At 43.9% G+C, this 18,518-nt stretch overlaps 1 protein-coding gene across 1 annotated transcript in view; it reads left to right on the forward strand.

Annotated features, from left to right (window-relative positions):
• The window catches only part of LOC147669005 (leukocyte immunoglobulin-like receptor subfamily B member 3), a gene marked incomplete at its 3' end in the record, with an annotated part of 559,849 nt that overhangs the window by 475,549 nt on the left and 65,782 nt on the right, over positions 1-18,518 (forward strand). The window lies entirely within an intron of this gene.

Raw genomic sequence — 18,518 nt, forward strand, 5'->3', positions numbered from 1 at the left:
TTTACTTTAATATAAGAAAACTCCAAATGTCCATACAAAACATTTGAATTCATAATCCTGTAAAATAAAATATAATACCCACTACAAAAAACAGTACCTTTAAACTTAGCACATACATCACAATTAATCAACACAAATCACATAAAATAATATAACAATACAGTACTAATGAACTGTACTTAAACCTAGCCCAAAATGCGAGTGAAAAAATGACAAAACTAGAAATAAACCTAACAGAAACTAAAAAACAACTCATTAACTATGATTTACAAGTGCCCCCAAATCCTCCCCCCACCCTCAAAGCCCTATAAAAAAACCTTAGTAAAGGTGTACCTAGAGTACAACATTAAGGTTGCCGGTAAAAAAAGCAAATGGTTGCTAAATGAAAAAAATACTATATCCCCAAACAAAACAATGGATATTTAATTCACATTTAGGGGCTTATTATGATTGCGGATTTTCCGCCGGCCCGGAGGATGCGGGAAAACCGCTGCGGAGCCTCCACAGACCCACCGCCAAATTAGGATGGCTGGTGGGTCTGATATTCTGTCCGCAGCTTTTCCGCCGCAGTCGCCTTCCGACCGTGGCGGAACAGCACTAACATGTCTGACGGTGTCTATCAGACACCGCCAAGCATATTAGGATGTCTGCATTTCTATGCTTTTCCACGGATGCTTTTCCGCCGTGGAAAAGCATACGGACCTTCACTTCGGGGGCCCATTGCGGGCCCCCTGGGTGAAGGGGTGGTGGGGGGTGCACATGGGGGGTACCTATGGTACCCCCCTACATTTGCGTGCACAAAGCAGCAGGCACCGTGCGGTGCCTGCCGCTTTGTGCACGCAAATGCCGTGCATGCATTTTTAACATTGCGGCAGGTTCAGCTTGAAGCTGCACCCGCCACAATGTTAAAGATAGAGGATGTGACCGCCACCCTGGCGGTCAAATCCTAATCTGCACAGAGGGAACGCCGCAGCCCATGCGGACGTTCCCTCCTACTCTGGGGTCGCGGACGGACTCAAGTCCGTCCGCATTCCTAATGACCCCCATAGTACGGAAAAAAAAATTAAAACATGTCCTTAAAGTGTTATACACATATGGAAAAAATGTAAAGTAAAAAAAAAAATAGAAATTCATTTAAAGAAAATATCTGAATCATCTGTATTAATGTATAAAAATACATTTTATACATTGACAAAAATTACAGAAAAATGAAAAATGTCCAGGACTGTTTACCTATAATTTATATGTTGTGTTCTATAATACAAATTGCATTAAAATATTGTTTATATAGAACCATGAAAATATTTGTATAAGAACACACATATATACATGTAATGAAAATGTAAATATATACATTAAATAAATATGAAACAAATATAAATCAACATTACAAACTGTGTTTTATTAATTTATAATAAGAAAATATCTAGATTTTTGGAAAAATCTAGGACCGAAGGGCTCTATTATGAGTCTGGCGGCCCACGGACCACCAGTCTCATGGTGGCGTCCCCTAGCAGTTATGCAGCAGTTCTGAGGCCACAATATGCTTGGTGGGACCCCTGCATTCCCGCCAAGCATATTACAAGTTTCCTCTCAGCCACAGTTGTCATGGCGGTGAGCCCCCTATGAAAACTATGGTGGAGAGGAATCAAAGGGGCCCTCTGGTGCCTCAGGCTATGTGTGTTTTTTATGAGCACCCCAGTACCTGCATAGCATGGACTGCAGCAGTCCATGCTGTGCAGGTACTGTGTGACATTCCCATTGCTGTGCCTATTTCATAGGCACCGCCCTGGGAACGCCAAACATCTGACTGCCACATTTATTTATTATTTACATTTATAAGGCGCAACAGCTACCCAAAAAGGGTTTCCTAGCGCCAAGCAGAACAGACACTGAGATGAAACGGCTTACAGATTAACGGTTAAAGAGCCACGTCTTCAATGATCTGTGAAATTGGACATACTCTGTTTCATTGTGAAGAGCAATGGGCAGGGCATTACAAAGTAAGGGACCTAAATATGCTAATGCCTTTCCACCCATCTGAGTTAGTCTAGTTTTGGGGATAAAAATCTTCCCCTGGGTGGATGAGCGGAGATTGGGGGAAGGGACATATGGGCGGAACAGAGATTGCAATCCCTATTTTGATTTTGAACATATAGCTCAAGGCTTTGAACTTGATTCGGTTCTCCGCCCTGAGCCAGTTCAAATCTCATAGATGGCCAAAGATGGAGGTGGATCTAGGAACCCGGCAAAGTAACCTTGCAGCAAATTTTGGACCATCTGCAGCCTACGAGTCACCTCCTTATTTGAACCTAGGTAGAGAACATTTCCGTAGTCCAGCCTTTGAGTGATCAAGGCCTGGACTACTGTCTTTGAGTGGGCTCTGATAGCATCCAGATGATCTTATTTAACCACTTCAGGATGGTGAAACATGTGGCAGCTACCTTAACAGCTTGATGATGCATACTGAGCGAGTCATCCACAATGATGCACAAGTAGCGGTCTTGGCAGGGAGGTACAGGAAGTACACCCATCTCGCTGGGCCGGTGTTGAGGGTCCCAGAGATCTTTATTTTTCCCAAGTACCAAGACCTCAGTTTTCTCACCGTTGAGTTTGAGGTAATTTGATTGCATCCATGATGCAATTTTGCTCAGGCCCAACTGAAGGGGTGATGGCCAGCCGTGCTCTTCATAGAGAGAGAGAAAATGATTTAGGAGTCATCTGCATAAGAGAACAGGTTCAGCCCAGCATCTTCCGCAACATCAGCAAGGGATCTGACGTAAAGGTTGAAAAGTAAGGGGTTAAGAATGGAGCCTGAGGTACCCCGTGGGGTGATGAGTGAGTGTCAGAGCTAGCTGTGTTGGAAAAGACTTGAAAAGTGCGATTTGTAAGAAAGGAAGTAAGATAAGGAGAAAACACCTGATCTGGCGGGCAGTTCGTACACAGGTTTGGCAGTGCGGGAGTGGGGTGGCCCCATACCACCAAACTCGTAATGAAGCCCTTAATAAATTACATTAACTATTCCTACTTCATACAAAAACATTTCAACAAAGATGTTGGACACTAAATAGTTTACATTTACTATTCCCAAATCAATCTAAACCGTTTTGGGGAAGATGTTGGACATTAAAGGGGTTAAATTTACTATTCCCACTTCAATCTAAACCATTTTGGGGAATGTGTCAGACACTAAAAGGGTTATATTTACTATTCCCACTCCAATCTAAACTATTTAGAGGAAGGTTTTGGATACTAAAGTGGTTACATTTGCTATGCCTGCTCCAATCTAAACAACTTTTGAGAAGCTTTTGGACACTGAAGTGTTAATGTTTACTATTCAAACTCCAATTGAAACCATTTTGGGAAAGGTGTTGGAAACTGAAGAGGTTGCATTTGCTATTCCCAATCCAATCTAAAGCATTTTGGACAGTGTGTTGTACACTAAAGGGGTAAATGTTCTATTTCCACTCCAATCCTAACCATTTTGAGGAAGGAGCTGGACACAAAGTGGTTGCATTTACTATTCCCACTCTTTTTTTTCACTTTCAAAATACTTTATTCGGTTTATAATTTTCGAAACCATAAAAGTTATATATATATTACATGATACTATACAAGCACATAAAAACACATTAAAAAGTTGTTGCACGACGGCGAGACGTAAACAGGGAATTAACTTCTTCCTTATAGTGATGTGGATGGCGGCTATTATAAGCGTTATCACATTAAAAAGAACAATAAAACACGATATCCGGTTAAAAATCTAGGCTTTTCCTACATTTCATTGCACATTTTAGAAAACCGGCCACAAAGGGGATACAATTGAGGTTCAACAGCTGCAAATAAAAAAGTGCTGAACGTACTTGCTTAAAATTTAACTTTTTTAAAATGGGTTTTAAAAAGAGGGATCTGGGCATTTCATAACATTTACCGAGGAATATAAAGTGGAGCAGGTCCTGAGGAGACATATTGTCGCAGCCACAGGATGCTAGCACTTTACCTTTGTGACTTGCCCTTGGTACTGCTAATAGCAGATGAAAAAGATTCAATCTAAACCTGGTAAGTAGGAATCACTCATAGGCAGATATTGGTAAGGACAAATACGGTTCCATATCTGCAGAGGTTTTAAGCATCAGGTGTAGCCGGACACTGGGCTTCAACAGTTTTTTTTCCTCCCTATCCATAATTTTATTAAGAATAAAGGAATTTTTAATGAGCGTTATATCCTTTCTTGTTATGCCCTGAGGTTTTGTGAATAGGTCCAGACATCCCATGTTGCTAAAACAAGTCATTAAGTACTTAATCCAGGGGATTTTGAGTCTATGATCTAAATTTAAAATGTCCCTCATGACGTTGTGTGTAAGACCTAGGTGCTTGTTTAACCAGCATTCAAGCCAAAAAGTCAGCGGACGTAAAGCCAGGGTATCACTTAAATAGGGCAGACCAGTTTCTTTGTGGACTGACAAATTCGCTGTCCCCTTTGGGGCTCTCAATAATTGTTTTTAAAAATTATTTTCAGTCACCTGGAGGCCTACAAGGCCGGAGTATCCCCAAATATCGCTGCCGTAGCTGGCTATAGATAGACTTTTGGCTCGATATATTTTTAACAACGCTGCCACTGGTCGATTGCCCATTTTATATGCAAATCCGAAAAGTGCGGGGTTTGCCCTGGTAAATTCGCCTCTTTTTTTTGTTTAAAAGTGCTAATCAGTTGAGCCGGTGATCTAGGAGAACACCCAAATAGGAGAAAGTTGAACAGTTAGGCACTGTAGTTACATCCACCGTAAAGGTGTACTTCTTGTTGGAACTAGACCCCACCTGCATCACGTAGGATTTGGTGTTATTTATGGCCAGATCTTGCTTGATCATAAATCCATTAAAAGCGTCAAGTAGGGTTTGTAGTCCCTTAGGGGTGCGGGCGAGGAGGACTGCGTCATCCGCATAAAGCAGAATGGGCAGTCCTCTCCGTCCCACGTATCCAGCAATACTCCTTCTAAATTATTAATATATAAATTAAAAAGAAAGGGCGCCAAAATGCACCCTTGTTGGACCCCCCTTTCTGTATTAAAATTCCTGGATACTTTCAAGTCTATTGTGTATCTGATATTGGCTTTGGTATCTCGGTAGAGATCTCTTAAGAAGTCCACCAGGGATCGCTCCACCCCCATGGCCTCCATGGACTGCCACAACTTTCCTCGGTTGACGCAGTCAAAGGCCGAGGAAAGGTCCATGAAGGCCATGTAGATCATCCCAGGGCGGGTGATGGTATATTTACCTAAGATCAGGTATAGGTTTAAACACTGTGCCATTTTTGAGTGGCCTGGGCGGAACCCGTACTGGATGTTCGAGATTATCTTGTGCTCCTCAGCCCAGGTACTCAATCTCTTTAAAATGGCTCCCCCTATAACCTTTACTACTGAATCAATCAGGGAAATTGGCCTGGAATTCATCACACAGTCGCGATCCCCTTTCTTGTAAACTGGAACTATTGTGGAGACTCCCCAGGATATTGGTCATCCTTCCTTGGCTGCTGCGTTTCCCACTGCGGTCAGGATCCGGGCCCAAAAGGAGGGATTAGATTTAAAAAGGTCCGGCGAAATACCATCCGGACCAGATTCCTTTTTATTTGTAAGTTGATTGATATCCACCTCTATTTCTTTCAAAGAAAACACCATAACTTCGTTCCCTGGATTCTTAATGGGTGCCACTGGCTGTGTAGACGTATTTTTAAATATGGAAGCACAATGGGACACCCATTCTTCCTCTGAAATATTAGAGCCCACCACTTTAACCCATTCCGCATAAAAAGGTGATTGATTGATGGTACTCCAAAATCTACCAGTACTAGATAGGGTCTGGGGGTCTAAAAGCTCCCTCCATAATGCTTCTTTTATTTCCTTTTTACGTTTAACCAGTGCGTTTTTATAGGTTTTCCGCAAGATTCTAATCCGGGAGTTATCACTGGGCATGATTTGTAAACCTGCCTTTAAATCTCTTGCTGCTTTTGAGCATGAGTGGCAGAACCATCTTGGATCTTTAGGCAGGCCTGGTCTACCTGGGGCTGATAGCAGACCTTCTACTTTAATGGCAATAACCTCAAAGGGTTTTAATAGTCGCTGGGCCATAGAGTCTACATTGAGGCAGCAGGAAAATTCTTCCGCACAGGTGGCCTTTAATGTATCATGGATATGGGACGGAATGATTTGGCTCCATTTAATCTGTCGCCCTCCATTGATTGGTTTTAATGTGTCGCCTCTTAGTGTTTTTCCCTTTTTTTTTCCATATACTTCCTCCCATTGTCACACATACAGGGTTATGATCGCTTTGTGCGGTAGTGATTATAGAAAAACCCTGTAAGAGGGGTACTATGGTCCTAGACAAGAGAATGTGGTCGATAAACAAACCACAGCCTCTACCTTTGAACTTAGGATGACTTTGTTTGCTAAGCGGTGGGACAAAACTTGTAATTGTAATTGTAAAGGTTCTTCTATAGCGCATAGCTACTCAGAAGCACACAAAATAAGTCCCACTCGTTCAGCATCTCATTAAGGGTGTCGCCTTGTCTTGTGTGCTCAAAGTGAAGTCCTGTTATCAATGGCCATCCCATAGACCCCATAGTGTTCAGCTTGGGGTCACCACATGGGTGTACATTGAAATCTCCTGCAATAAGCAGGTTGTTGCTTTGTAAGTTGCAGCCCTGTTTTATAAAAGTATTCAACTTAGTGATCCCACAGCTCTCATCTTTATGGGTAGCATTATAAAAATTTATTACAAGGAGGGTGCTGTCTTTTTGTCCCAGGGAGATGACTTGGATATTTCTGTTATCGGAAGGGATAGCCCTGATGCTACATCTAAGTGCCAATGATACAAAGATTGCCAAGCCACCCCTAGCCCTTCCGCTGGTTGCATTGATCGCAGGGACAAAAAAGGCTTTAAAACCCTTTGGTGCAAAGTTGCTATTGGTAAGACAGGTCTCTTGTAAACATATTATCGAGAATGTGCTAACAAACTTCACCCACAAGGGGTCAGTATCCTTTCCCGCCAGCCCCGCGATATTCCAGGAGATTACATTATTTATATCATTATTCCCATTAATAGCAGGGGTGACTGCCTGAGAAGGGGCAGACAGAACTATTTCAGGGGGATTCATTTCTTGATGCCCATCAAATGTAGGGGAGGCTTGGTGATCTAATTTGTCTCCCAATGGTACGGACTCCAACCCTGAGCTCTTGACCTTAGGAGGAGAAAGAGTTTTATGTGAGGTGTTTCTTTCACAGGGAGTGGGGATTACATTTATGCAGCACAGTCAATCACAATCATTAAGGTCGGAGAGTGCTGCGAATCTGTTTGACCCCTCGAGGGATGGAAGAGACCAATGTAAATGTAAATGTAATTTGGATTTGTATAGCGCCTATCATCCAGGGGTCTCTTAGCACTGTAAGAATACCGCTGTGGAACCCTTCCTGGCCTGTTCCTGTGAGGTGTCCACTCCTGGGCACCCCCAAGGTGAAGTCAGGCATCCTACCGTTGTTAGGGCCGGTGTGGAGATTAAGCAAGCTATTGCCCAGAGTTGCAGAGTGGAACCCATGATTAGAGTAGGCACTGAGGCGAGAATTATCAGGTCCGAGGACATTGAGCCCAAGCCCCTGCCGCGACGGGGATTGAACCTTGGTCCGGACCAGACCTCTGCCTCAGGGACTGCTGCTCTAATTGGTGAGCCACACTTCTCCACCAATTACCACCCCTAAATGGTAAACTTGATTGTCTCGCCCATGGTCGACCCGATCCCTGTTGTGTTCTATGGTGGGGTATCCTGGCTTGTTGCCGTGTGTCAAGTTGTGCTCGATTCGGTGCCCCATAGAAAAACACTAGGGGTAAAATCTCGATGTTCGAGCCCAAGTATCCCCCACCACGCGCTACTCCCCTCAATATCCTTTCTACTGGGGCTGGACTATTGAAATTAATCATGATGCAATCTCCGTTCATAGATTTTCTTGACCTTCCCAACCAGGACAACCGTCGGGACATTATAACGCTATGCCCTACCATGTTACCTTCTACGGTATTACAGGACAACCAATGCACAGCCTTATTTATTAATTGGCTATAGTCCTCTTTTACTCGCTCGTTGAGGGGGGGTACATTGCCTAACACTAGCACCAGCGAGTAGATTGGGGGGGGGGTAGGCCAATAACTGGGAGAATGGACGTGAAATTAGTGGGTTTGTCCCGATTGCTAACCCCCTCTATCTCTACGGTAATAGGGTAGGGAGGGCAGTATTCTGTGTACGGTTTTTACCACTTTTCTCTATGGTTACTTGTTGGCCCATACCCCCCGATAGGTTGGGGGTAACTGCCTTCGACTCAATCCCCTTGTTTTTTAAAAACCTCGACTCGTTGACTGCACTGATTGAAGTCAAGCGGGGAGCAGGGGGGGGGTTATTAGCCTGTTTATTTAGGTTAGTAGAGGACCCCCCAATCTGTACACTTGGAGTTAAATTTGCCAACATGAGGGTGTTTTCTGTGGTTGCCTTATGAAGGTTTTCCATTTTCTCGTTAATTATCTTAGGTCTTTCAATGAGTGGAAGCATGAAAGATTTAAGCAACTGTTCCACTTGTGATACAGTACAGACAGTGTTGGCTGTAGCGAGAGTGAGAGACTGAGGGATGGTGCCTAATATAGGTTTTGATGGAACAGGCATACTTGTAACATGTGTATTTGTAGTTATTTTAAGGGTAGCGGTCTTCACCGATTTATTAGTTGTTTTGGGTACCTTTGGTTTTCTACCTAATTGACGGCCCTCTCCCCTTTTTCTTTTACCCGTTTGTATGGGACCTATAGCTGTGTTTTTAGGTGTAACAGTAGCCTGCGCATTCTTGCTGGTTAAGACAATAGGGTGGAAGTCCTCTAAAGAAAAGCTACTACAAGATGAAACATTCTCCGAGGGGATGGGGGTGGGGGTACACCCATCTGGACTGTTGCTTGAAGATCTAGATCTGGTCACACTAAGTCTTCGTTTATCAATATGATTTGGTGACACAATGTTCCGTATGTCACCCAGGGAGGATCTCTTAGAGCCCATAAGTTCCATGGAAAGCCGTTTCTCTGTGAGGCTATTTCATGCTCTAGCACCCCGGCAGCTCTGGTGATAAAATTGTCCAGGGTCCCAGTAATACTGCCCCCCTTTAAATGTTAAATGTTAAATGTTGTATACTTGTAAAGCGCACAGCTGCCCCAGCAAAAGGGCGTCCCGGCGCTGTATACTGCTGGGGAACCAATCCTGGCTTTCCCTGTGAGATGGTCCCTCCTGGGCATCTCCAAGGTAAAGACAAGCATCCCCAGCGCTGATGGGGCCCTTAGTAGAGATTAAGCAAGCTATTGCCCAGAGTTGCTGAGTGGGACCCATGGTTAGAGTAGGCACCAAGGCGAGAATTATCGAGTCCGCTGACCATGGCCCAAGACCCTGCCGCGTCGGGAATCGAACCCTGGTCCCGGGCCGACCTCTGCTTCCGGGTCTGCCGCCTCTAACCAGTGAGCCACACCACTCCACTTTATAGTTGTAGCAGTCTTTCTTCCCTTCCCTAGATAATGGGCCATTTCAGGTGTAATGTCAGTGAGGGAGGCCAACTAGTCTGAGTTGAGTTACACACTAGTGAGTTATAACTGGCACAGGTGATCGTCCCAAACCCCCCTCGTGTAGTCTCATGTAGTCTTACTGGCCAAAGATGCGCGTTGGGGGGGTAGCCCAGCCCGGCCACGTCTAGCCCCGGATGGCCACAGACGGCCCGCCCTTTGCCCGGGCTTAGCCCGGCGCCCGCCTGCGCACGTCCCGTGACGCAGGGGCTCTCGGTGGTTCTTATGCGCCTCCGGGCACGGAACTGGCGTAGGCATCTTCCTGACTCTAGGAATGCTGGGCAGTGTAGTCCCCCCTCTCTGCGGCCGTGCCAGGATCACAAAGGTAACGTCGGCGGAGGGAGACTGGCGAGTGTGGCGCGGCATCAAGGGACCAGCAAGCACGAGAAAACAACATCAGGGAGCCTCCAGTACCTCCCCTGCTGCACCGGTAAGTAATGTGGTTAAGCCCCGTCCACCGGGGCTCTCGGTGGTTCTTATGCACCTCCGGGCGCGGAACTGGCGTAGGCGTCTTCCTGATGCTAGGAATGCTGGGCGGTGTAGTTCCCCCCTCTATGCAGCCGTGCCGAGATCACAAAGGCAACAGCGGTGGGGGGAGACTGGCGAGTGTGGCGCGGCGTCAAGGGACAATCAAGCACGAGAAAACAACAACAGGGAGCCTCCAGTACCTCCCCTGCTGCACCGGTATGTAATGTGGTTAAGCCCCGCTCCACCGGGGCTCTCGTGGTTCTTATGCGCCTCCGGGCGCGGAACTGGCGTAGGCGTCTTCCTGACTCTAGGAATGCTGGGCAGTGTAGTCCCCCCCTCTCTGCGGCCGTGCCAGGATCACAAAGATAACAGCGGCGGGGGAGGCTGGCGAGTGTGGCGCGGCATCAAGGGACCAGCAAGCACGAGAAAACAACATCAGGAAGCCTCCAGTACCTCCCCTGCTGCACCGGTAAGTAATGTGGTTAAGCTCCGTCCACCGGGGCTCTCGGTGGTTCTTATGCGCCTCCGGGCGCGGAACTGGCGTAGGCATCTTCCTGACTCTAGGAATGCTGGGCGGTGTAGTCCCCCCTCTATGCAGCCGTGCCGAGATCACAAAGGCAACGGCGGCGGGGGGAGACGGGCGAGTGTGGCGCGGCGTCAAGGGACCAACAAGCACGAGAAAACAACAACAGGGAGCCTCCAGTACCTCCCATGCTGCACCGGTAAGTAATGTGGTTAAGCCCCGCTCCACCGGGGCTCTCGGTGGTTCTTATGCGCCTCCGGGCACGGAACTGGAGTAGGCGTCTTCCTGACGCTAGGAATATTGGGCGGTGTAGTCCCCCCCTCTCTGCGGCCGTGCCGAGATCACAAAGGCAACGGCGGCGGGGGGAGACTGGCGAGTGTGGCGCACGTCAAGGGACCAACAAGCACGAGAAAATAACAACAGGGAGCCTCCAGTACCTCCCATGCTGCACCGGTAAGTAATGTAGTTAAGCCCCACTCCAATTTAAAGCATTGCAGTGAAGGAGGTGGTCATTTAAAGGATCACATAAGCTATACATACTCCATAGTCAAAAATGTAGGAATGTATTTTAAAATAAATAAAAATATTACTAATAACTCAGTTACCAAACAAAAAATTGCTCTATATTTAATATTTGAAATTAACATAAGAACTATTTTATAGTAACATGAAATTTATTATATATTACTTTTAATATTACAACAGTATAAAAAATATAAAACCAAAATAAAATAATAAAAACTCAATATAATAAAATAAAAACGTTTTAAATTATATATCAAATTGGCATGAGGAAATCTGAAAATATGGGATATAATCATTTAAAATCACATACATAAATATAACAATTAAAATAAAATGATATGTTATTAATGAAGAGCATATTTAACTTTTAGATTATAATACATATAAAATATCCATATTAATTTACATGTTTATACATACATTTATTTGTACACATATGTATTACACTGTCAAATAAAAATTAAAGATAAAAAACATTTTGAAATAAAATAATATAAAAAAATGGAAATAAATGATTTTTTATTTGAATTGACACATAAATTAGTTATAATAAATGTAAAGTAATCGTAATTTCTAAAGAAATAAAAGCGTAGTGAGCCTGATTTGTATTTCGGTGCGACCGCCACTGACAGGCTGTCTTTAGCGGTCACATTGACATCCAGCTGAGAGCTCTGATTACCACATTATGATGCAGTCGGTCAGAGGGACCGTCTGTTGCTTCCGATGGGCTCAAGGAGCCTGTTGAACACCTGGTTGGATCGTAGTCTCTACAATTGGTGTGCTGCCTGCTCAGGCACCGCTGTAGAGATTACAATGTCCCTTTCCGACAGCCTTTCCATGGCAGTCCGTCGGCCACAGAAAGGCTGTCGGAAAGGGACTTTGTAGGGCCCCTGGCAGGGCCTCCATCTCCCCTGGGCATCCACTATGAGGCCCTGGGGCACTTGTGGTCCCCCCCAACATCGATGCCCTGTGTTCCAAGCACCGTGTGGTACCTGGCACACGGTGCAGAGATGTTTTTGAACATGTCTTTTGCCAATATGGCTTGTGCTGCTGCACTTTTCCGGGCTGCAACACAAGCCTCCATGGCAAAAGTCATGTTTCTGACTGCATACATGACAGTAAGATCGTAATTTGGTGGGTGAGACTGTCGACTACCTGTCAGCAAGTCCCATTCACGCAACTGTGACGGTAGGATGCTTGTCCAACCACCATCGTAATCAGCCCCATTGTGTTTAATTTGTAGTTTTTATCAATTTAATTGATTTTTTTAAATGATTACATTAAGCTATACAAAAATGTAAATATTTAAATAAACAAATAAAATGTTTCAAAATGTAAAACATATATAGATTATCTGTAAATATTTTTAAAATATATATCATATACACAGAAATATACATTTATTTTCATGATCAATTTGCTTATTTATACTAAATTAACATAAAATCACACTAATATTTAACAAATGACAATAATCTCCCCATCCTTACCCCCAGAAAACCTAACATCCTGCTCCTATAACATATTTGAATAAACATTTATGGGCAGCAACTCGATTTAATTACTGTCCACTGCAATACAATGCTGGCAGGCAGAAATTAAACCAGATGGTCATTCCTTCTGGGTTCCATCGGCCCGTCAGAGGCTGGCTCATAATCCCAAAGGGTGACCTTTCTGCCCTTGGAATAATCATACTCGGTCTCAAGCAGGCTTTCCATATCGGGCTTTCCCACAACGCAAGCCTGTTGCAGAGTGAGTAAGGGCCCACTTGCTTCTGTGACCTCCGGTTGGTGGTCGACGGAGCACCTATGGTGCCGCCTGCTAATCCCTGCGCTCCGTGGCAGACAGTTTGAGGTGCCGGCCAAGGGATGCAGGGATTAACACCACCTCCCATTTCCCTGTAGGAGCACGTACTATGGCCAGTTTGCGGCCATAATACATGATCCTGTAGGAAAATGTCGGAATGCGACTGAATAGTGTTCGGTCACATCTTAATCAGGAGGTCGCAACCGCTGACCGGAGGTTGGTTGGTCCATTTCCGAGACGGCGTCTACCCAACATCGTAATATGTCCCTATATATACATTAATAATAACCCTGAGCGGACAACTCCGCTGTGCCAGCGGACTTTGCAGAGATTCGCCTATTCCGCTTTCCATGGCGAACACGTAGGTAGGCAAAACTCCAACTCCGTGGCAGAGCAGAGTTAGCTGCTCTCCCCCTTCCAAATAATAGAAAGAAGGCACTTACTTATGTTTCTGCCGCCTCCCCTGCCTGGCCGCTCAGAGAGCGCAGAGACCCAGGAACAGGCACTGATGAGAGCCATTTGGAAGGCTTGAAACGCGTTTGCCTTAGCGTTTCAAGGGAACTGCTAGAACCACGCGCATATATTTTTAATAACTCTTGAACTTGAACTCCGGAGTGTGCCGTGCCTTTTTCGATGAGGAGGAGGTACTGGTCTTGTGTGTTGTCAGCAAGCGGGTCACTGACTAACGGCACACCCTCTCTGCCTGGTGCACCGTGTTGAGACCAGCCTTCTTTCTGTGGACATTTGCACGAACTGCAAAAACACTGAGCCCCCCCTAGCAGCTTGGACAGCCACCATGGCAGGATACGCTGCATTGGGGAGAGAGGAGGGGACGCTGTTCGCCTGATTACAGAGTTGGGGTGAGAGGCTTTTTGGTCATCCTGCTGGGCACTCAAGCTGGAGTACAGCCCATATCCAGCAACTGGACACACAATCGGATGTGAGGAGGGGCTCTGTCACTGTACAGGCACCCCTATGGACTATATCTACCAGCATGCATTGCTTGGCAGGCTGAAAGCGCGAGTGGTCAAGATACCGCCCAGTGGAGGAGGAGCATGATAACCTGCACCTCGTTTCAACCAGCACAGAGAGCGCAGAGACCCAGGAACAGGCATATATATATATATGTATATATATATATATATATATATATATATATATATATATATATATATATATATATATATATATATATATATATATATATATATATATATATATATATATATATATATATATATATATATATATATGTATATATATATATATATCCAATAACATAATAACATTATTACAAATACCAATTTAATTACAATTCAAAAAGTGAAAAACATACAACAGTAGTACAAATGTTGGACTCAGGAGAGGTAAAATGTACCACGCCCACTCCATGGAGTGAAACAGTAGGGAAAATGTTTAATTGTGAAAGGGTAAACATTTTTATTTTCACTCCAGTCAGTGCAACATTAGACAAAGTCATGGATAGCGAAGGGGTAAAATGTAATATTCGCAAACCAGTCAGTGAAACAGTAGGGAAAGTTGTGGATTAATGAGGGTAACATATTTACTATTCCCACTCCACTTACTGTAATAGGGACAGAGTTGGAAAGTGGAGGGGTAAAAATGTACTATTCCAATTCCAGTCAGTGCGACTAAAGTAGAGAAAGTGTTGGATTGTGGAGGGGTGACATTATTATTCCCACTCCAGTGTATGCAACTCCAATCGTTACAAAAGTAAGGAAAATGTTAAATGGGAAAAGGGTAAAATGTAATACTTCTACTGCACTCTGTGCAAAAGCAGAAACAAAGATATTCACTTCAACAAAATAAAATAAATTCAAAACTATAAATATTAAGTAAATATGTAAATATTACAAATCTTTCTCTATATACCTTTCTAAATATGAACAAATGAAATATGTATTACAATATTTAATACATATCCTAAATTAATACAATTATTATTTTATTAAAAGTACCACACTATCAGCCTAATTACGATGCTGGTTTGACTTAAGTCCGACGGCCACAGTCGTGGTAGCAGGCCCACCCGACTAGTAGTCGGCTGTCCTGCTGGCTGCATTACAATTTGGCCACCTTCACGGTGGTCACAATGTGTGTAGGTTGTATTGGGGTGTGTGCTGCGGGCTGCTCACAAGCCGCAGTACAAAATATACACATCTTACATATCCCTGCCAGCCACATGGTGCAGGGATATGTAGAGGGCCATCATAGGTGCTCCCCAGGGTCCATAATGGAGGCCCAGGTGGGAAGGGGGCACTGCTAGGGGCCCCCAAGTCACTAGCCATCTGCAGATTAACTGCCAAGAAAGGGCCAGCCGAAAGGGTTTTCCTAATCCCTACGGTGGTGCCTAAGCAGGCACCGCCCCATTGTAGAGAACAGCAGTCTGACCACCGCACTGACTGGATTCTTGATCCTGTCGAACACAACAATCTTTACCCCTGCCAGTCGTGATCTGACCGCCTGCATCCTAAGGCGGCAGTCTGATCCAATGGGCTGGATGATGCTGGGAGAGCAACTAACGGCCTGACGGTGGCAGTTCCACCGCCATCGTAATCAGGCCCTATAGTCCCACCCTAACAACAACAAATACATTGAATCATATTTATATTTAAACTGCCCAACAAAATTATCACATACAATAATAATTTACATTTTTTTTAAATGTTTACTATTTTAAAATGTGTTATTACTTAAATATCTTTCCATCCTATGCCGATACTACCTACACAACACAGATTAACAATTATATAAAACTCAATATTATTGACACATGTCACATAATTAAATATCTATTACAATATTATTAATATTTCACTAATAAAAGAAATTATATTTAATTACCTTTCCACCCTTCCTTACAAAACAAACAACCCACACCTAATATATAAGTTTACTAGCAGCCCGTCCCGACCTTGTCCGGGAGCAATCAGGCTTCCTCGATGCCCCGACATTGTCCAGCAGCGCGGGCCCCCGCTGCGATCATTAGTGCCCTTTGTTATTTGGGGTTCTTGGCATTGAGCACAGTGTACTTTTCTTTTGGAGCGATGTGACATTGCTGCTGTTTGGCTCTATCCATGACGTGACCCCCGCCCGCCCGACATTGTCCAGCAGCCCGGGCCCTCGCCCGCCCCGACATTGACCAGCAGCGCGGGCCCCCGCCCGCCCCCCGCCTGCCCCGTCCCCCGCCTGCCCTGACCCCTGCCTGCCCCGACATTGTCCGTGGGTCGCCCGGAGCCTTACCTCAGCCGCCGCTCCTCCCTGCGCTTCTCAGTTCACCACTCTGCTGCTCCTCCCGCCTGTCCGCCGCTCCTCACCGCCTGTCTGCCGCTCCTTACCGCTCCTCCCCCACGCCATGTCCGCCGCTCCTCCTCGCGCTCCTGGACGCCGCTCCTCCCCGCGCTCCTGACGTCACCACGCAGGTCGCGGCCGGCGCTACTTCGAAGGGACTACTTTTTTTATGTAAATTTTTTAAATAACGCATATTTGTATAGTTTATATAGCCTATGTCCATCTGCACACCCTGACGATTACAATGATGTATCGGGTGTGTGGATTGGCGCTGTGGTTCCCGAGTTTACCCACCTCAAAGGTTCAAAGTTCTTACTTTAGAATAGTAGTATAGATTAAATATTAATTGCATATTTTGCAAAATGTTAATAATTAAATGATAATAAATTATTATCTTTAATTAACTTTCCACTCTTTACCCCTAAAAATGCGACAACTCACACCTAATAAATATATTGAACAATATCTTAATTGCACATTTAACATACATATTTATCATATAATTTTTTTCAATTGAAATAATGTTTTAATTAATGTCCTACTCACCCTTTAGCCATACAAAAACAACACCACACTCCTTAAAAAAAGTTTTGTTTTATATATCACACAATTTACATATTTAATTACCAATCAACTTATTAATATTAATAAAACATGAATTATTCATTAATTATAATTCCCACCCTCTGCCCCTATGAAACCCTCAACCCGCACCTAAAACAAATCGTTTAAAATTATTAATTAAACAATCAGCATGATTAATTATCAATTACATCATTAATATTAATTTAAAAATAAATATTAATGAATTCAAATTAATTTACTTCCCAACCTATTCCCCTACAAAACCCTCAATCCCCACCTCATACGTAACTTATTTTTACACAATTAACATAATTATCAATAAAATAATCAATTTTAATTACAATATAATTATTAATTAATCATAATTCATTTACTTCCCACCCTGTCCCTCTATAAACCTCACAATCCGTTATGGTACGAAAAATCACAAAATATATTAAACTAAATTTAATAACTCCTAAAACTTTTATTTAAGAAACATAAACAATAATTATACAAAACATTTATAACATATACATTTGAAATATATACTCAAATGCATAAAAAATAATTTATAAAACATATTATAAACCAGTATATTTCTGTAAACGATATTAATGATTTTGATATTTTAAATCAATATTTCTCCATAACGATATTCTTGCAGTCAATATTTCTATATCATTATATTTACGGCACGATATGTTGGTATGACAATATTTTTTTACAACATTTTGTCTAAACACTGCTGAAGTCTCAAACCATCATAAAAGCAGGGAGTGTCAAAGTCCTTGAAACCAGGGCTGGCTCCTCCATGTGGGCGGAGGAGCGTCGCCCCACTGCTTTCTCACAGTGAGAGAAACAGAAACATAAGATGGTATTATAAATACCATTTTATGTTTCTGCTTTTCTCACTGCGAGAAAGCAGAAAGGTTTGGTTGGGGGCGGGTGGGTGGACGGATTTGCTCGAGGGCAGGAGAGGAGTGGCTAGCCCAATCCTGTGGGCCCTGACTGTTTGGTCGGCCCTCTGTTGCCGACCAAACCAGTCATACACACTCTCCCTTTCATCCATGTAGGCTGCATGCAGCCTACATGGAGAAGATGGCCTCCCCGTGGAAGCCTGTGTGGTCCACGTCCCAACCAATCACAACGCTGCCCTTGCAGCATTATGATTGGCTTAGGGGAAGGGAGGGCGGCTACCTGCTTCTTGTTTCTGCGGAGGCAGGAAAGCTGGAGCTTAGAAAACTGGTAATGTATGGCGAACACATTCGTGCATCTCATACAAATGTACAATCAATAGAAGGAAGCAAAACATATGCTGTGGACAATGCGCAGAGGGACACGGGAAGAGCAAGGCTGCATCCCAAAATCTGATCACGGGGTGGGGCGGAAATTTTGGGGGTGCAAGATGGATAGGTTATGTGTTTTGTGTAAGCATGAAAAAAGTTTGGAAACTCATGAAATCGTCATATAACCTCAGTCACAGTCAAGTCAATATTTCAAGATGAGATCAATAGTCAATGACATTAACATGGTTATTTACACACAACTGTTAATTGCTGGTGCTAAACTCCCCAGCACAAATAATATTTTTTCTGAATATTAGGTGTTATATTTTCGCGTAATTAACACCTAAGTTAAAAAAAACAGAGAGCTAACTGCACAAGAAGGCTGCCTTCATTGGCTC

Source organism: Lissotriton vulgaris, unplaced genomic scaffold (genome assembly GCF_964263255.1).
Source record: "Lissotriton vulgaris unplaced genomic scaffold, aLisVul1.2 SCAFFOLD_1419, whole genome shotgun sequence".
NCBI classification, from domain to species: Eukaryota; Metazoa; Chordata; class Amphibia; order Caudata; family Salamandridae; genus Lissotriton; species Lissotriton vulgaris.